At 34.7% G+C, this 21,584-nt stretch overlaps 1 protein-coding gene and 1 pseudogene across 8 annotated transcripts in view; one reads left to right on the top strand and one right to left on the bottom strand.

Moving 5' to 3' along the window:
• Positions 1-21,584, bottom strand: part of FRYL (FRY like transcription coactivator) — a 226,746-nt gene that overhangs the window by 173,908 nt on the left and 31,254 nt on the right. For all 8 annotated transcript variants that reach the window (XM_072944315.1, XM_072944291.1, XM_072944305.1 and 5 more), the window contains one exon: positions 15,624-15,801. The gene's annotated coding sequence lies outside the window, so the exon portion shown is untranslated. The remainder of the gene's footprint in view (positions 1-15,623; positions 15,802-21,584) is intronic.
• Positions 10,148-17,802, top strand: LOC102535541 (fatty acid-binding protein 5 pseudogene; annotated as a pseudogene).

The following is a 21,584-nucleotide window of genomic DNA, read 5'->3' as shown; positions in this document are numbered from 1 at the left end:
TAATCACAGATTACACTATTTCACCTGCTAAAAATGCTGTGTAATGGTACTGAGCTAGAATAACTGGACTTCATTGCAAAAACCTAAACCTCTTGCTGATAATGCAATGTTCTCTGCAGGTAAATTTATGAACATTTTGTTGATTTTACATTTTTAGCCACAACAGCAGTTGCTGCCATACTATTTGGTCTAATGAAAACAATTAGCAAAATTTTCCATTCACAAATTTCAGGAAAGTTTTCTATAACACTTTCATTCATTGAATCAAATGAAAATAGCACCAAAGCACAACATTTTCTAATAGACTGATGAATGAATATGCATTGTTTAGAATCATTTTCCTATTACATTTCTACAGCATTTCTAACCCATTCTACAGCATTTCTACTGGCACCGAAGAAAAAAAAAAAGAATTCAACCCCAAAATTATCATAGAAATGCTCTATGTATTCATCTAGACTTAACAACAGAAAAATTTTGGTCAAATGTAGAAACAGCTCAGTAAGACAACAATCTCACGAAATCTGGAATGTACTCCCATCCCTAACTTCTAAAAATCTAGTACTGCTAACTAAGCCATACATAAATTTACAAAAACCATACTTTCAACAAATATTTACTGAGCAGAACTATGTACCAAGAGCCAGGGACAGAGGAGTGACGAGAAAAGACAAAAAAATCCCTACCCTCATGGAGCTTACATTCTATTCTAGTAGGAGCTGGAGTTTTTTGGAGCCATTCCTTCGAGAATCTGAAAAAAGTGTTGGAGGGCTCTCCTTCCAACATGCACATATACCTAATTTTACAGGGTTATGAACCTTCACAACCCAATCATTAACTACAGATTAAGAACCCCTGATAAAAATCCTCCTTGTGCCTATTTTCTATTACTACAGTTGATAGTTGACAGTTTCATAATCTTACTATTCATGGTAAAAGGATGCAGTATAGTCATCTCTCAGTAACTAGGGGGTCTTGGTTCTAGGACCCCTTGTGGAAAACAAAATCATCTGGTGCTCAAGACCCTCATACAAAATTGCACAGGATTCACAAATCTTCCCACACACTTTAAATCTTCTCTAGATTACTTATAATACCTAATACAATGCAAATGTTACATAATAGTTGTAAATACAACGTTAATGCTACGGTGAGCAGCAAATTCAAGTTTTGCTTTTGGAACTTTCTGGAATTTTTTTCATTAATATTTTCGAGCCGAGGTTGGTTGACTCTATGGATGAAGAAGCCTCAGATACAAAGGGCTGACTGTAATTTTTTTTTCATTAAAATACTTAGAGCCTTCAAATTTCAACAGAATGTTTTCTATTTATTCTATCTGTACCTCTCACAAATTTCTAGACTATCAGATTACCCTTTATTAATCTTGGTCTTTCCAGAAAAAAATTGATCCTAACCTCTTTGGTAGCTTCCTAGGGAAACTCCCTAACCTTAACAGAAATATCAATTGTCCCCAAATTTTTGTTCTTGCTTTTCACAAAACAAGTGTAAGTGACCCCTTATTAAAAGCTTTTTTATTTAAAAATACAACTTCTAAAATACTTTTAGGGTTATTACTGTCTCTAATTAATGTCTTAAGTCTTTTATACCTATAATTTAAAAAAATTATACATTGGAAATTGCTCCACCTAATTATGATCCTAAGGTCTTATACGATCAAACATCAAAGAAAAGTCATGAAAATTTGATATGCATATTTTATATGTTTCTATAAAACAGTCTATGATAAAAAGGTTTTGGGTTAATCCAAATTTTAAGTTAATCAGAAAAATGAAGAAGTAGCTGTGCAAGGTCACAAAGCAAGTAAATGGCCACAATTTAACCTCCAAAGTTTCTCTTTTCTCTTTTCCTTTGCGTTTATCGTCTCCAGCAAGCTTAGAAAAGCCACACTTTTCTAAGAGCAACTATGAAAGCACAAATTCCCACTGACGTTTAGATGACCTATTTCTCTCAAATTTATAGCACCAAAACAATTTCTCTAAGTTTCAGGAAGAATGATCATTTGTTACCTGCAGTCTCATAAGCTGAATCAAAAGCCTTTCAAATGTTTATGCTCTTTGAACCAATAATTCCCCTTCTAAGAGCTTCTTCTAAGAAAATCATCAGAAACACACATACAGATTTATTTACAAAGATATCATTATACCATTATTCCTATGAGCAGAATACTGCAGGGAGACACGGAACAAAAACAAAGGACCAGTTGAAAAATAATCATGGTATATTCATTAGATGAAATGTTACCTATCAATTAAAAAATCGTATTTTTTGTTAATATGCCATAATATTCACCATATTTTTAAGTAAAAGTAGAAAAACAAAGCAATATTTATAGTATCTTCCCAATTATTGAGATAAAACTACATTTAGAAGCAAAGAATAAACTTAGAAGGATAGACTCAAATTGTTAAGGTATTCAATCTCTCTATGCCCATTTCCTCGTCTGTAAAATAAGGATAATAGAACCTCTCAAGGCTACTATGAGAATTAAGTGTAAAAGATGAAAAGTGCTTGAACAGTGCTTGACACATAGTACGTACTCAAATGTTTATTGTTATTTATTAACTCATATCATATATGCTGATAGACAAAATTTGCAACACTTTCAAAAAATAAGAAATGAAGAAATAAAAATCACTCATGATTCTAATAACTAAAGATAACCATTATTAATTAATGTTTTAATATGCATTCAACATTTTATACAATTGGTATCATGTTTTACCATTTCTACCAGTTACAAAACATTGCAATATTTTAGAAATATATCATGCAGATTTCATCATCACTATTATTGAACATTAGACTCAGTTCTTGACTCTAAATAATATTGCAGTGAATATGTTGATTGGAGGTCTCTGTACACATCTTTGATTTTCCCCCCAAGAAAACGTCTAGAAACAGAATTTCTATCTCAAATGGTATGAAATGCACTTGGCCTGACTCCCCTACTGACCTGTACAGACTGTAGACACATACTCAGTTGTCCATAATGCCAATTCCTCCCCTTTCTCCATGGGTACTTATGAGCTATTAAGTGGCTTTTTCATTGGAACTTTTCTCTTGTTTTTTGGTGCAACTGCTTATCAGGTATTTCTCTTTTTCCATTTATTCTATTTAAAGGAGCTCACTTTCCCCTTTTACCATTCTAAAATCCCAAACACAATCTGACCGTTCGTAACTTCTCTACATCCCTCAAAAAGATTCTTAAGATTCTATTTTGTATATCTAAAAATAGAAGTCCTTCTCTTTCAGAAATACATCCTGAAATATTTATAGATGATGTGTTATGACAGAGGAACTGTATCAAAATAAGTGGGAACTGGAGAATGGAATGGGCAGAGATAACAAAGAGTTGATCAATGTTGAAGCTGAGGAATGAGTACATGAACATTCATTCTACTATTCTGTTTAAATATTTATTGTTAAATATTTAAGTACTGAATTTAAATACTTAATATTTATATAAATGTATAATATAAATGTAATCTATAAATATGTTCATATGAATGTATTTCTCTATAAATATTTAAATATTAAATATAAATGTTAAATTCTTTAGTGGGGGAAACATTCTTAAAATAAATCTTTAAAAGATACAATTATTAAAATCCACAAAATAATTATTAAACTTCTACCATAATAATTCAATGATTATAAAAAAAAAAAGACCAAAACTATTTAAGCCAAATTCAAAACAACTACAGTATTTATAATCTCTCAGTTACACTTGCCAGTAATTCCCACAGATAAAAACATACTACAATGCCTTTTTCCAAACCATGGCTTCAGCATACCATGCTGATTCTCCAAAACAATATTAGTATTTATATTGTGCATTACAAGAAGACAATTATGCCTCTGTATGTGCCCACGTGAATATTTGATAAGTAGTTTTATTATGCACTAGTATTAAATAATCCAAATTTTCTTGGTGCTTAAATCACATCTTGGTACCAAGTTAGGCACATCATAAACAATACTTCCAGATTAACAGTTAGCTCCACCAAAGTGTTTATTTGTACCCAGAGGCATGCAAGCAAGAACAGTGTAACGGAAATTCTACCTCGCTGCACATCTTTATGTACTGTGAGAAAATATCACCCATGTATATTTCTAACTGTAGAAAACACTTTACCTTGGAGTCAGGTCATGATGACAAGAGAGCATAACAAAAAGAATAAGTAATATATCTAGCGATAAAGGGATTAATGGCTGTTCCCCAGGTTTAAAGCAAGGGGGAAATGGAAAGATTGGAGACATGTTTTCTAAACTCTGGTCACTGCACTAAAAAAATGCATTTTATAGAAATGAACTTATAATACAACTTATGTAACAACCTGGTATATCCACACCCACATGATACATTTGAAATAATCTGCAGTACACTTTGATAGTTTCCAACCTATTTTTAAAAAGTGTTATATTCTAGTCACTACCCACGAACATGATTTCTTGACTTCATAGTTTTAAACACCTGAACTAAGAAATTGGTCTGGGGGAAAAAAATGGCCTCGATTCCCTCCTGCTTACAAAACAAATGAGATGAATTCCTCTCTCCTCTGCATAGAAAATGACATTATGACATGTCTGGGAGGATGGGGAGCAGGGGACAGGAGACACTGAAGTGGGTAGGAATCAAAGCACTGCTGCTTAAACACACACACATACCCCCTAACAGAGGAGGATCTCTTCAGTCTCTTCCTGTTCTAAAATTCTGTGGATCCAAGAGTTAGTTCTAAGATTATGAGTCCCTAGGAAGCAAGAAATTTATTGTTACATCTCCTACAGTGTCTAGCAAGCTGGCTTTCACAACAATAATAAGACACTAAATAAAGATTAAATTCAACTAATAATATGCAAAATAAGCACAGTGTAAAGGTTTCTGTCCTTTAAATGTATGTTTTTCACACTCTATTAAATGTAAAATCAATGCTATTGTATATTATTTGAAAATTCATATGCATAAAAATGTTAAAATATATGTATCTTGTATGTATATACCTGTATATATATTAATATGTCACAAAACAAGTACTTTTCATGTTAGTTTTGTGCACAAAAAGCATAAAAACAATTCACTTAAAATTAAAGCTCATAAATTAAATTACTTTGTCTCAATAATACCTTTTTTTCCTATCTGCTTAATGACAGTATTACTGAGCAAAGAAATGAGCAAAATATGGGTCCAGTATAAAAGAAAAATAACAATAACAATGTAAAACTTCCATAACTCAACCATGATTTTCAGTACTCTAAAGCCTATTAGTTCTTGGCTCAGTCTTCTTTGCTTTTGCCTTAGAAGGAATAGTTTTCTCCAAAAAAAAAAAAAAAATTCAATGATATTGAAGATTTTTCCTATATACATTAGTTTTCAATAAACGATTACAGTTTAACTGAAGTGGGAGGAAGATGAAAAAAGAGTATGTAAAAAAACCCAATTTTCAACCACAATAAAACCTTTTATAAACAAGAACAGTAAGGTCAATCCTTCTACCTTTTATATAATGTTATACGATGCCATATGATACAATAAAATACATCATTCTCATGACACCCTGAAAATTATAACACAACTCTCTCTTTCCATAAGCTTTACCCCAAATTCCTATTTCTCTGAGGTTTTGAATTAAATTTGGAAAAAAATCTAAAATTTTACCCAAATTAACATAACTTCTGATTTTCAAGAGAAAAATGTTTACAAATAAGTTTTTGTTAAAGAATAATGTATTTTAACAAGCCAATTCCAAATTTCCAGTTTTAGTTAACATTTCTCGCTTTTTCTTGGATTTCTGAATTTTAACTACTAACTAAAATTAAACATGACTTTAAAAAGCTTCATGGAAAAGGACTTGAATTGTTCCTTGAAAGAAATAAAGGAAATTAAGAATTTGCATTGGCAGAGGAGAAAGAAGTAAGACCAGGAATACAGAATTCAAGGTAGAATTAGCCTCCCTACAGGTTTTCCAGGAAAAGAATTAGCGATGACGTCGGAACAATACAACTGGGCCAGCTAATGTTGAGGAGCCTTCACAAGCCACAGGGAGACACGCACTTAACACGGACTGAGAATCAACCCTGAACTCCCGGAATCCGCACAAAGCGGCATTACCACCACCAACCAGGAGCTTATAGACCAGCTGGAAGAAAGACACATGGGACAACCCTTTTCTAGATACTTTGAGGGAAGTTACCTTAATACGTTCAAGCTACAACTGAGTGAGTACAAGGGAGGAAGGGATAAGAAAGACCTCTCCAAAGAAGCTGTGCTCTTAGCCTCCATTGCCAGGGACTAACTGGCTCTATAACCCACAACTACATGAATGGCTTTTGCCTTTCTTTGAGGAGCCGGCTAGCTGTTGATAAAAGACCCATTTAAGTAACATATTAAGGCTCAGAAAATATGACGGTTTCACTGCAGACCTCTGGGCCATGACTCCTCATTGTGACAGGCTCCAAAGTTGGGCGCTATCACAGACCCTCTTAGTTGCACAGCAGCGCCTGGCTTTAGCCCCCAAGTGGTTATCCTGTGATCGCCTCCTCCCCATGTTTATGAAAGAACGTATTGTGTGGGATAAGGTTTACACTGATTGACAGTTCCTCTCACTCTAGATATTTATCAAGAATCAGCAATTTATTCAGATCAACATTCTCTGTAAAGAAAATAACACATTTCAAAGTTAGTAACAAAACAACATTCCAAATCAGTTTGGTCACAATGGATGACCATATAGAACATGCCACAAAGCTTAATCCTTCACATTCCAGTACATCCAGTAATTCTAAAAGGACTTGCACACAAAAGTCAAAAAGCCCCACCCCACCAACAGGCTTTATTCTTCACAATGGCTAAGTCAGTCTAAACAAAGTACAAATATGGGAGGGTAGAATTCAGAACTGATTCACTGCACCCTACGAAATGGGGCCCTAGAAATCCAAATTAAGTGCCCAATAAGAATAAAAACAACCACTACTAAGTACTGAGGGCCTACTATGTGTGAAAAACTAGGTTAGGTGCTTTACACACGTGACTTCATTTTAACTCAAACCAACCATAATTTCTGTAAGTGTTCAACTTTGCAGCTGTGGAAACAGACAAGGCTAGTAAATAAACTGAGAAATACTACACATCTGGATTTTTATATTTTAAAAGAGTAAGCTGTTATACGGAGTTACGAGATAAAGTTCTCAAATTAAAATGCAATTATGATTTTAATGTTTTTATATTGATTTTGAACCTCAGAACAAAAGCAAGAGACCTCTCAAAAAAGGGTAACTAAGCATAATTAACGCACAACTTAAGTATTTCGTGAAGAATAAATTTGCCTTATCAAAAGTGAAAAATAGGAGGGAAAAAAGAAAAATCATATTATGGCTAACAAATCATAAAAATACTTATTTTAGACTAATTCAATCCTCTTCTGTTAATGTCTCACTGTTAAAAGTCCAAGAACAATTTTATAAAGTGATATTCCCCCATTTCAGCTAGAATTCTTAATCTTTCACCTAAAATATGTTTCCCAAAGATGCATTCTCTCAGTTTAAACAGTGATAATTCAATCAGCTGCAAAATTCTGTGCCTGCAGTTTTTACAATATGGGGAAAATCTGACCAAGTATGCAAGTATCAGTTGCCATATCCGTGGTTTAATTGAAACTTTCCTCCATTCCACGTAAATCATTCCTTTTCTCCTGGATCTCTGCATGCCTCTTTTCCTTTATTCTTGCTTTATGTTGAGAAAATTTTTGATCCCTGGCTCAGTTTAGTGGACTCAGGGTCATTGGAATTGTGCCTTTTGAAAGTGAACTCTAGACCAACTTCCCAATTCAGGTTATGTTCTTATTATTAAGAATTTTAATATATGTTAAAACCATATTAAGGCTAGATGTAAATACTAACTAGAAGATGTATCAGAGTAAAGCAAACAGGCAAAAAAGAAAAAAAAATTTTACCTTTCTAGAAACCTAACACCAGATACAGTATAATATATGAAAACAGACGTAATTCTACCACCTTCACTGAGCCCAACTGTATATCAAACTAGGTAGTGAAGGACACAAACACTGAATAAGACATAAACCTTATGGAATCTGTAGTGTGATATGACTCATCCAGCACTTGGGCCATCCCTAAACTGTCACAGGGGACGGTTTTCTAGAAAGTTCCAATATGTACAAATGGATCTATCGCAAAACAATCTTATCTTTTAATATATCAGAATTTTGAATTAATGATGTGATTATATTTAAAGCTGTAATATTCGTGTAGGATTTAAAATGAGAGGAAATAAGATGTGGAGAATGCAAAGTAAGGAACTGAGTCATTTCTCCCACCTCATCAGGTTTTTCATCCTCACTTACTAGTTACATAAATCCTACGTGGAATGCAATATTTCACTTATGACAATTTTGTCTTTCAAGCTTTTCATAAACCTGTCAAACTATGAGCTACATGAAACATTTTTTGTTTTATAGGTACTCAGTTTTAAAAATAAGAGCTTTTATCACATAGAACTAAATGCATTATGATTGAAGATCACAGTACCAAAATGATCATTTGATTCTTATCTATAAGCACCTGTCCTAGTTAATAGTTCAAAGTGATTTCAAAAAAATCATATTCCAGAAACTAAGGCTTAATGTCCTAATTTAATCTTAAGCAAGCTCATTTAAAATTTCCATTAAGATACTTTTACCTTAAAATAATACAACCAAAATACTTCTCATTAGTTAATATTGCTGAAACACCAAAAATTTGAAATGTGACTTTAGGAAATTTAATTTAAAAATAGGTTTAAAAGATTTAGTTTCTACTGCATTTCCAATGACAAAATTGAATCCCATTTAGTATGGAACTAAAATTAGTATAATCTTCCAACCTTTTTATTGCCTCAATATGTATTAGAAGACAAAAAAGAGTCATTTGATTCAAGAGTTGATCCAAAGAGACTTAACAGTTAGATTAATATCCAAAAAGTCACATGTAAGACAAATCTGTATAAACCCCATTTCCATGATAATTTCAGAGAAATGACCTGATCTAAGAAGGCAGCACAATGTACTCAGTACAGGTACACAATACTAAGCTATATTAACTTAGTCAAAGTGACTTAACTTCATTTATAGAAGAAAGGGAGCAAGGGAAGGAGGGAGAAAATTAGAGAAGAGAGAAGATGGAGTACATAAAAATCATTTTGCAAGTGTATAGGCAGTAATGATAGTATCCTTCTCTTCACAAAAGAAACATGCTGGCTGGCCCGATACACAAAGAGAATCACATATGAGGATCAAGTATATTAAACTTAGTCAACATGCAGACCACTACCTTTAACCTAGCCAGATATCCGGTCAGAAGTTGGCCAAGTGGACAATTAGTCCGCAAGATAACACAGGTAAAAGCAGAGGTACATTTAGATATGCTACATAGTCATGATTTTATTGGCCACTCTCTACCACCATGGAAATTGAATATTAATGCTCCAAATATGCCACTATCCCCAGTAAGTCCTAAGAACTCTCTTGATATTGTCATATAAGCATATTTTTGTCAAACTAGTGTAGAGAGCTTAAGTATCGTCTGATGTTCACTGAACTGTAAAATAAAGACTGTTTCAAAAGGCAAGTCAGATTTTACTGTCTGTGAATGAGGTCTCTCCCTGAAGGTTCAACACAAGATTATTAATAAACTTGTACTTGAGACCTGTCTCCTTTACAAAAGATTTCAGTGAGGGATCTAGCATATGGAATGCTCCTTAATCTCATACAATTCAATTCAATAAACATCTATTGAGTTCTTGTCAGTTACAAAAATGAAATATACACAATTCTTTGCACTCCAAATAAATACAAGAATATTTCTAATACAACGCAGACTATGATGAATCTCAGAACTGACAGATCGACAAAGGTTAGGTGGTGGGGAGGGTACGGCTCAGTGGTAGAATACATGCTAAGCATTCAGTTTCAATCACCAGTACCTCCATTTAAAAAAAAAAAAACAGAAGCAAAGATTAAAAGTCAATCTGACTGACGGTATTTAAGAAGATTAGGAGAATAGTTAGGATTTGAATGGAGAATTTAGGGAAAAGGAAAAAAAAAGAGGGAGAAAGTGTTCAAGACGCAGAGATGTCATGACAGAAGATGAAGATGAGTTAAAGAAAAGAGGTGGAGAAGTATCAGTTTTGGCTGCCGAAAGAAAAACAGTGTCACAGGAGCAGAACTTGAAGCTTAAAGAAAATGATAAAGGCTTCAATTTCAGGTGGGTTTTCATTTTTCTGCAATGAGGGAGCGTGTGAGGGTTCAACAACTACAGAGAAACAAAATCAATTAGATAAAAATAGATATATAAGATTTACTATGGGAATTGGTTCACACAGTTACAGAGGCTGAGAAGTCCCACGACATGCCATCTGCAAGCTGGAGAACCAGGAAAACCAGTGATAAAATTCGGTATGTGGCTAAAGGCCTGACAGCCGGGGGAGCTGATGGTATAACTCTTAGTCTGAGGCCAAAAGGGGATGGGGTTGGCAGGGAGGGTGGTGTGCTACTGGTGTAAGTCTCCAGTTGAGCCTTAGGATGTATATGGCCCCAGCTAATACTTGACTGCAGCTTTAGGAGGGACCTTGAGCTAGAGACACCCAGTTAAGCTGCCTCCCATAGACAGTGACAATAAATGAGATAATAATATTTGTTATTTAAGCCACTGAGTTTTGGGGTGATTTATAACACAGCAATATATAACTCATACATACAGAACTTTGAATAAACATTCCTAGGGAAATGTGCCCTAAGTCCAAAAAAGAATTGCCAATTCCATCTTTGGGTAGACAGCCAAGAGAAAAAAAAGTGCATATGCTGACCAAAAGACATTTAAAAGAGTGTTCCTAGCAACTTGATTCCCAACAGCCCCAAACTAGAAGCAACTCAAATATCCATCAACTGGAGAAAAATAAATAAACTGTGGTATTTCACACAATGGAATACTTACTACACAGCAATGGGGGGCAGCGGGGACTACTGTTTCATACAACAACATGGACAAATCTCAGAGACATAATGTGAGGCAAAAGAAGGCAGAAATGAAACTTTAACGCTAGTATTGCTCTTCTGAGACTGTCGTATATAACGGGGGTACTATAAATGAGTATGCGTGAAATATTCTCATTGTATTATTCTTAGTATCACTGAGCACCAGGACTCTCAGCTGAGCCAAAGATACAGATAGATGTAAGATAAAAAAGATAAAGCAAAAATCTTATAGTATTTAAACTGAGTTGGAAGTATCAATAAGAATTCATGAGGTGCTCTCTCTAAAAAAAATTTTTTTTCCAAGTTCTGACTACTGAAAAGGCCTAGAAACAATGGTCAGTCCACCAGCAATGAGAGCCCCTAGGGCCCAAACCGTGGTCTTGAAATTTCATTCCCCTATAAAGGAATAAGGGCTCCTTGGAGAATCCGCTGGCATGAGGTGTGGGGAGGCAAAGCATATGATGAGCCTGGAACTCCTGTCACACTAGATAATCAAGACGCTATCAAAAAGTGCCAGAGTCTTGTCAAAATAACTCAGGAAGCAACTTATAAGTCTCCCACTGGCCAAAGATTACATAATTTAAGCATCAATGAGGATAATTACCATAATGATTTTTTTTTAATCCAATGTGTTAAAATCTAAGAGTCTATAATGAATCTGGAGGAGAAGGCAAGACCCTAATTAGCACTGTCGGAGAAAGCTAATATAATCAAGTCATTATTTTGAAACTGGTAAGCCAAGGAAAACGATCAAGCTTTTGTCCAACCTTCCCTATAACTGTACTGCGACATAACAAACAGTGCACGAGGACAGCTTCTCTTCATAGAGCATTCCACCTAATAAATGAACAGTGAAGCTATAATATTAAAGTATCACCATTTTGCAAACCATAACAATTTAACAGACCTCAAATAGGGTGTCCATCACCAACTTTTGTAAATAAAGTTTTACTGGAACACAGACATAGCCATTAATCTACATTTTGTCTATGGCAGCTTTCCCATGAGAACAGCAGTGTTTAGCAGTTGCAGCAGACGCTATCAGAAGGCCCACAAGGCCTAAAACATACAACACCAGACTCCTTACAGGAAAAATTTCACCAACCCCTGATCTAAAGCATTAAGCACAAACAGCAACTAATCAGCAGATAGACAACTAGGCATCATGTGCACCAGACAGACACTTGCCAAAAGACAAAGACTTGCCAAGAGAATTTGAACCTGAATCTGAACAAGTCTCTGGATCCAACTACCAATGAACAGGAAATACAACGGTCAAAAGAGTATGTTTAATCACTTCACAGGGATGTAATTAGGAACATCTGCATCTACAAGACAAAGACCCAATTTGTTCAACAAATAAATTTCAAGGACAAAAAGGGAGGGGAGGTCGAAATCTTAAGAGAGGGAAAAAAAAAATCAGCCTATTGCAACGAGGGTAGGGCTTATTTAGATCCTGATCTAATGAAATCAGCTGTTTTTAAAACGCATGAGAGAATTAGAATTAACACTGACAGGAGAGTTGATTATACTGGAATTGTTTTCTTGAGGCAAATAATGGTATTGTGATTTTATTTTTTAAAGGGTTTTATACGTAAGGGTACATATTGAAATACAAATAAATTATATGATGTCTAGGATTTTCTTTAAAATAATACTGGACTGGGAAGGAGGTCAGTGAGAGATAAACAATTTGGCCATGACATGATAAATACTGAACCTGAGTGATGAACAGAAGGATTCATTACACTAGTCTGTTTACTTTTGTATATGTCTTAAATTTTCCACCATAAAAATTTTAAAATAAGGTACAACATTTCTTCTTTAGACACAGAAAAAATCTGAAGTAAGAATAATAGGTAAGGGAGTATGTTAGGGAATCCTCAAAAAGGCAAGTTGACTGTCACAGTCTTCCAAAGGAAGGGTAAGAAGCCAACTTTGAAAAGAACCAGTTTAGGGGGGTGGGTAGTAACTCAGTGGCAGACTGCATGCTTTTTTCTTTTCTTTTTTAACTGAAGTAGAGTGCATGCTTAAATTAACATGCATGAGGTCCTAGGTTCAACCCCTAGTACTTCCATTTAAAGAGAGAGAGAGAGAGAGAGAGAGAGAGACAATGAAATGTTCATTTAAAAAAAATGAATGAGTAAGATTTAGGTAAGTGAAAGAAAAAAATTCTAGAGCAAAGGCCTAGAAATGAGAGAATATGGCAATTTTATTAAAAAAAAAAAAGGGGGGAAGAACCAGTTTAGAGATCCAGTAAATGACTACTTAGTGGATCCAATCTTAGTTACATGACCTTTTCCAACTGCACCAAGCAGCTAGAACTAGGAAGTATATATATACATGGCAAATTAACTTAGGCTTGAGATTTGGGCAGGTTCCTCAGAATGTTAAAAAGGCAACAGAACATAAGATACTGCTGCAAATATGATCATGGGGTTTGGGTGAGTAGAAAGCCAATGAAGCTAGGAAAAAGCTAACTTAATTATAAAAACAAGAAAATGCCAAGAAACTACAAGTCATAATAAAGACAAAGAACAGATTCAAAAAGTGTGACATGTACAATCATGAGAAGAGACTTTCCAAGTCCTCAGAAATGTAACTGTTCCAAGTGATGATGAGGTATAAGGCAAGACATGATGGGGTGTGAAACTTGGAGGCTCCAGTCCTGGAGAACTAATAATGCTGGTTGACTAGTTGGTTTCAGCTACCTGCCAAACAAGCACGCCTTTCTCCCAAGTTCATTTTAGAATCTGTATTTTCAAAAAAGTGTCCCAGTGATTAGAATCACTGGTCTAAGATATAGTGACCCTGGAATATTACTACAATGGATGCTAGACAGGTCAAGGAAACATGATGAGAGACACTAATAAGATATTAAAGACAAAAAGGGAACATCTGAGTCAAATGAAGGGCAATCCTAGGGTCAAGAGAAGGGTAAGAATAAATGAAGGGAAATGAATAAAAGAAAGATATTACCTTCAAAAGAAAAATGATTAACTGAAAAATATTCTGATAGTGAGGACCTTAGTCTAACGCCACAATTCAAAGAAAGTAGTCTAGAAATATCTCTATCAGATAGGTTAGGGGGAAAAAAAGTATCCTCAAAAAAACAAGAATCTATCAATTTATTCACTATGGTCATAAAGTGTTAGCTGTATGAAAGCACCAAAAAACCCTATAAATCATTTAGTCAATTCACTCATTTCATAGATGAGAAAACCAAGGTCTACTAAGACTAATTAACTTGTGCTTAAGAACACTATGCAATTAAGGATTAGAGCTAAAACGTATTCCATGGTCACTTGGCCTCCCTGTCTTGTATCCTCATCTAACGCCATGGTTTCCATTTGGTGACTTACTTCTTTATGATGCTAAATGTCCTTATATATTCTCATTCATAAATAGCAGGCATTTGGTAACTATTTGTTGACTGACACTCAAAATGAGTCTTCAATATTTTATTTCAATAGTTTTATTGTAAAGGTTTCCCATTTCAGCAACTTGTTCTGCTCAACATTACTCCTCTGCACCCTTCCAAAAAAATGTGTTCTGAGTAAACCTCAGAGATGTTCAAAAAATGTGTTGGCTAACTAGCACCTATGCTTCCAAAAAAATGTTAGAATATGAAAAGTGCTGTGCTATCAAAAAGAAGAGCTGGCATTACACACCTCTCTTATCAACTCCCTAAGTGTGCACATAATTTACACTTGCTAGGAAGAAGATGCTCTTGACGCAATGGACTCAAAATACCTAAACAGGTAGGAAAAGCCAGTATCAGAATAAACTGTCTCAGCCTCACAATAAGGGATTCTAGACTACAGACTAACGTTGGAAACCGTGCCTCTGGCAAGATGAAAACAGACCCAATAACAAATCATAAAATACTAACATTTACAACTCAGTTACCATGCAAGGTTTATTTAGCAGTGAAATTACTCTTCTATATTTATTTTCATAGCTCTATCATTTCTTAAATCCAAAATTTTTTTAAATCCAAAATTTTATCATTCCACAAAACAGTTTTCTTCTCAAGTCAAACCACTTTCAGTAAGCCCAATTTTATAAGTTCACTTACTGTAATAACCATCAAAGTGGTAATCACCTATAGCAGTAGATAAATACACATATTTAAATTATTATTAGAAAATTTAGAGTAAAAAAAATCTCTAATTATGAAATAAATATGAACTATAATCTTGTGACATCAATAAAGGCCACCTGTATCTCATTCAAAATGAAAATGAAGTTATTTGTAAAGTATGAATATAGAATACAGAGCACATAAAGTACACACACATAAAGGTGTTTACACATTTTTATATTTATTCTTTATAAATATTACATATTATGCTATACCCAGAATATAATATGGAAAAATGTTTTGAAGCCTCCAAAAACATGATGTTACTGCTATTCTTGGATGTATTTTTTTAAATTACCACCAAAAAAAAAAAAGAGTAGGTATTACTTACTTGTAAAAAGAGAAGGCAGTACAAAAAAAAGGGGGAAGGCAATCCAAATACAAATTGTCTTCCAAATTTCTATCACTCTTTTTAAAAAGTACATATCACTTACCACTTAGAAAGGGTTGTTGAGGCACAGAGTTTGTAGAAAAAACACCAAATTTGGAAAGGATCCATCTAGAAGCTCTTTCAATCTGGAGCTTGTACTTTATAGGCACGCAAGTGGGCACACTGGGGCAAAGCAGTAGTGACTCACACCACGTACAAAGCAGAATATGGAGTGTTAAAGGCTGGAAGACAAAAAAAGACAGAGAAAAGAAACATGGTTGGTTATTAGTAACAGCCACCTTTGAAACAAAAGTTGTAACATTTTAGCAGTTTTCATGTAACATATCATCAATGAAATTAGTTTTTATAATTGAGAATTTGGCCAAGAAGAACTTACTTATAAAGAAATCTCAACTGGGGGAGGGTATAGCTCAGTGGCAGAGCACGTGCTTAGCATGCAAGAGTTCATGGGTTCAATCTCCAGTATCTCCACTAAAAATAAATAAATAAACCTTAAAAAGAAAGGAAGGAAGAAAGAAATCTCAGCTATATAGGGAAAGACTATCTGGAGAGAAAAAAACAAGAAAATGACAATTTGTCTTTTAAAGGTTCTAATTTAAATTTTTTTCACCACCCATACCATCTTTCTCAAGTATATTATGAATTTCCTCACCATCTAAACATAATTATCTGTTTCTTGGCGACACAAGGTACATCATTGTAAGAGTTTTTCCATAGTACTAGAGAATACATACACTATGGGACTTGGGGTAATGACCTTAGAACTACCTTTTTCCAAAAGGTACCCCCAGGCATCCCAAGAAATGAGTACTCTCTACTGCTGGTGGTAGTGTCAATATCTACAAAATTAAGAATGCATTTATTCAACAACCCTCCTCCTGGGGCATTCTCCTACAGGTATAACTGCACACTCACAAAATAAAGGATACAGAAGACTATTGTGGGATTTTCTGTAAAACTGAAACACACTGAAAACCTAAGAGAACTGGTAAAATCACTTATGACACATCCATAAGAAGGAATATAATGCAGCTGTAGAAATGAATAAAGAAGCACTCTGTGCAGTTCTATGCAAACATCACCAGAATAAGTTAAATAAACAAGGCACAGAAAAGCAAGGTATGGTATATATATGTTGTTATATTCTGCTTTCCAAAAGGGGAGGGAAAGCGAGAAGTAAGATCATCTATTCTTATTTGTTCATATTTATTATGACGTACTGTAAGATACGTAAGAAATTGGCAAAAACGGGTTAGTTATAAAGGACAGTAAGAAAACAGGGGTGGGAGTGAAGACTTCTCAGTGTGTCACTTTGACTTCCAAAACATGTAAATGTTCCAAGAAAATTAAATTTAAAACAAGTTGCCCAAATAAGCTTAATTTTTTATTCTTTCATCCCTTTTTCATAAAAACATGAGCTGTTATATGATCAGTATAATATGGTTACTTTCCTGGAAAATCAGATGGCAAATTATTTTCTTGTCCTTCAGAAAAACCCTTCTCTTTCTACTGATAGCAATTCAACATATACTCAGTGCCTCCTATCTGTTAGCACTACACATATCCATGAACAAAATCAGAAAATCCCTGCTCGAGTGACCTTAAACTCAGTTGTTACCCTTTTACTCATTGCTGGTGAAGGCAGAGTAAGAAAGGCATAAAGGCACCCACCGTGGCCTCCGGTCAGCTGCTGGCAGGAAGAGGGTGCCTGGTGGACAGCAAAGGCCCTGACAAACACATGAAGGAAGTGGGAGTGGGAATGCTCTGCAAAAAGTGGTGCAATGGCTAAATCAGATGGTATCACCACTTCTGGCACCAAAAATCTCACCAGAAAAACTGAGAGCACTTCGAAAACATAGTTCTCCTGTAACCTGAGAGAGAAGTCTGAAGAGACTACAGCCGATGGCAGAACACCTCAGACTGCCTGCAACTTTACACACAGCACATGGGTTCAACCTCAGGAACAGTATGGGAAGGAAAGCACAACAACAAGAAGATTGCAAGATGGGAAATCAGTAGTGGAATGAGCCCTGAGCAATGTCACTAGTATACGGGTCTATGAAAAAGCAGAGGGAAAATGCCATCATCGCTCTGGACAGGAATTAGCTGCGAGGATGAACGAGCTCAGTCCAATGAGCAAAGCTCCATACTGCTTTGCGGTGTTCAATTATCTTTATCACAAACATTTTACTTCAACTACTTCACAGTGTTGGTTTAATTAGGATTATCCCTTTCGTTAGTAAATAAATCTGTTTGTGCTATTAAAAAAAAAAAAGAAAAGCATAAATATACTTTGCTAGATGAAATGTAAATTTGACAACCATTCTGAAAAGCACTGTGTCAATATGTAATGAGAAGCTTTAATACGTTCTTAGCTATTGACCTAGCAACTGTCACATTCCTGAGAACTCAAAATGCAGACAGAATTTCATATATAAATTTTTTACATTATGTATGAAGAAAATTGTAAAAAATATAAATGTCCAAAGTAGGGAAACAGTTGATTAACTCAGCAGATTGGAATATTTGCTGAGCACACAGAATTTACTCAGCAGATGGAATATTATGCTGCAGTTAATCTGGAAGTAATTTCTAGTTAAATATGGTATATTAACCACAAATATTTTTTCCCACTCCATCCCTGGGGTCCTCTGAAATAACTGTACAATTTGAAAAATTAAATAAAAAATAAGAACACAAAAGCCAGAGAGAACAGAAGAGGCATTCTTTCTTGATAGGATAAAATTAAAATACAATTTCAAAAAACATGGGGAAATGCGTTAAATTAAAAGGCAGGACTCAAAAATTGTACATAATTTCAGCCATACTTTTAAAATTACATTAAAACACAGGGCAAAAAATCCACTCAATATTATCCCTAAACAGTGATTTAAAATAAGTGACTTTTTTCTTTTATGCTTTTCTATATTTTCCAAAATATCTACAAAGAGCATTTATTACTGTTATAGTCAGAAAAATAAAATCACTTTAAAAACATACATATACCCACTAGGATGGTTATAATCAAAAAGACAGATAATAACAAGTGTTGACAAGTATGGTTGGAATCCTCACACACTGCTGGTAGGAATATAAAATGGTGCAGCCACTTTGGAAAACAGTCTGGCAGTTTCTCAAAAGTTAAACATGACCCAACCATTCCTCTCCCTTGGTATAGGTATATACCAAGAGAAATGAAAAAAATACATTCAGGTAAAAATATGTGTACAAATGTTCTATATATACACACACACACACACACACACATATATATGTATACATATATTATACATATATAGCCAAAGGGCAGAAAAAATACAAATGTCATCAACTGATAATGGATAAATAAACTGTGGAACATCCACCGAAAGAATTCTGCCATAAAAAATATTCATACATCCTACAACACAGATGAATCTGAAGCTTGTTATGCTAAGTGAAAGAAGCCAGTCACAAAAGGCTACATATCACATGATTCCATTAATATGAATAGACAAATCTACAGAGAGAGAAAATAGATTAGCAGCTGACTTGTGCCGGAGGGAGGAGACAGGGGGCTAAATGGATATGGGGTTTCTTTTGGGGATGATGAAAATATTCTAAAATCGATTGTGGTGATGGTTGCATATCTCTGTCAATAGGCAAAAACCTCAAATTGTACACTTTTCTTTATTGGTGATTTGCATGGTATGTGAATTATATCTCAATAAAGCTATGACATTAAAGAATACATATATATATATAAGATTTCTTCACCACTAACCAATATTTCGCATAATATTTCTCATCATTGGATTCAAGATAAAATCAGGCTGTTGCCAATCCTGAAACCACTGACAAACCACAATCTGCAAGTTTCAGTTTCCTTTTGTGGGAGTGGGGAGTCCTCTCTGGTACCCATTCTCATTTTTCTCCCAACAATTGAGTTGCAGACCTACCAAGAATTGTTCCAAAATCTGTTTATACCAGTTGTATTTACTATAATTATATATTTAGTTAAATGTTGTATCAAAAATACGAGTACAGAAAGAAAATGCTTTGTCTCTGAAAACTAAGCTGTATGATTTGAAAAAGGCAAGTCACTTAAAATATCCTAAAAAGAAGGCCTCAGCTATATACATCAAAAGATTGATGATGTACAAGCATTTATATCCTTAACCAATTATAAAATATTTAAGGCATGTAACTTACTTATGATTCTTCATTTTAAACAAAGTTTCTGTTTAACCATCCCAACTACTGGTTGACTATACAATCAATATTGTATAAGAGATTCTACTCTATGTAAGTTATTTGTATAAAACACTAACAGAAGTACACTATTACTATTACTCTATCTCATGGTCTAAAGAGTGATGGTTGACCCTGCTGAGTTGCCTCTTAAAGAGACTGAAATCTTTCTACCCTTCAAGTTCCTAGGCCCACCACAGTCCCGTAATCTCTTCAGAAACCCTCATCTCAAACTGAAAAACGATGCCCCATGTAAACTCTTCAAGTCCAGTTCAAGACTGCTACAGTCAGTCTTCCTGTGCTCTTGGGATCTTCAAAACCTCTCTTTTCAAAGCCAAATCTACATGTGACCTGTATATTCAGACGACCATTATGCTAAATATATATACATATATCTTACACTCACACATCACAAACTCCTTTTTTATTTCCTCTTACCATACATTTGGGCCTCTACTTTCTCATCTCTTATCATTTGCACTCTGACCCCAACCACTGCAATACTAAAATACTCTTCCATCAAAAGAATTCTCAGTGGTCTCTCACCTCTCCTCTCACTACTCTGATGCACCTCAGATAATGCTGCCTAATGCACAACTCTGATCACAAAACTCCCTGCCTTGGTAATTCAGTGCTACTCCCAATGTCTACAGAATAAAGTCCAAGAATTCCTTAAACTTGGAGTCAAGGAACTAATGGAAGAGAATAAACTGGTAGCCCATCTCTCTAATGTTCTCTAGACTAGTCAGGCTGAACCCTGCTCTGTGCAAACACGTCCCATTCATTCCTACACCCAGATCTTTCTTCCATCTGTAATGCCCTCCCTTTGTTTCTATGCATTAAATTCCTTTTTTTCCTGTTTTTTTGGGGTGGGGCTGGGGGGGGAAGGAAGTGATTAGGTTTTTTAAATTTTTTTTTTAATAGAGGTACGGGGGTTTGAACCCAGGACCTTGTGCATGCTAAGCATTCACTCTACCACTGATCAATAACTTCCCCTAGAAAATCACTTTTTCTTTCAAAGCTTTGGGTTTCTCAACTATAGGACCTTCAAGGGCTTTTTATAATGATCATAAAATGTTACAAGTATTATAAGTATTATTAAGTGTAAACTTAGAACAATAGCCAGCAGCTATTACTCAACAAATGCTGTTACTGTTGTTCATTCAACACAGTGAGGGCTCAATATTTTTTAAACTGACAGGCAAGACAAAACAAAACAAAAAATTCTTTTCCAGCCATACTATACTCTTTGCTCTAAAAGCAACAGTTTAAGGTCTGACATCTCTGAGAGTTAAGATGATGAAAATTTCTGATAAGCAATAGTTTTCAGTTTATAGGACTCTCACACAGATTTATGACATAAGAACAGCAACCCTCCATTTCATGATTTAGTCAAGAATAACAATTTATAATCACTTCACAATATACATAAGTCAAGTCATCATGTTGTACACCTTCAACTTTTGCAGTGCTGCAGGTCAATTATATCTCAGTAAAACGGAAAGAAAAATAAAAACCTTAATTCATTAATATCTACCAAAAATGGGCAGGGAGGGCAAGATTTACCAAAACAGTTTTATCATTTACTTTTTTTTAAACTGTGGTAAAATACACACAATATTTAATTCGTCATCTTAACCATTTTTAAGTGTACAGTTTAGTGGCGCAACTACATTCACGTTGTACAAACATCATCACCATCCATCTCCAGAACTCTTTTCATCTTGCAAAACTGAAACTCTGTCCTCGCTAAACAATAACTCCCCAGTCCCCC

This window comes from Vicugna pacos, chromosome 2, assembly GCF_048564905.1.
Source record: "Vicugna pacos chromosome 2, VicPac4, whole genome shotgun sequence".
NCBI lineage: Eukaryota > Metazoa > Chordata > Mammalia > Artiodactyla > Camelidae > Vicugna > Vicugna pacos.
This window is presented reverse-complemented; position numbering and strand designations above follow the sequence as displayed.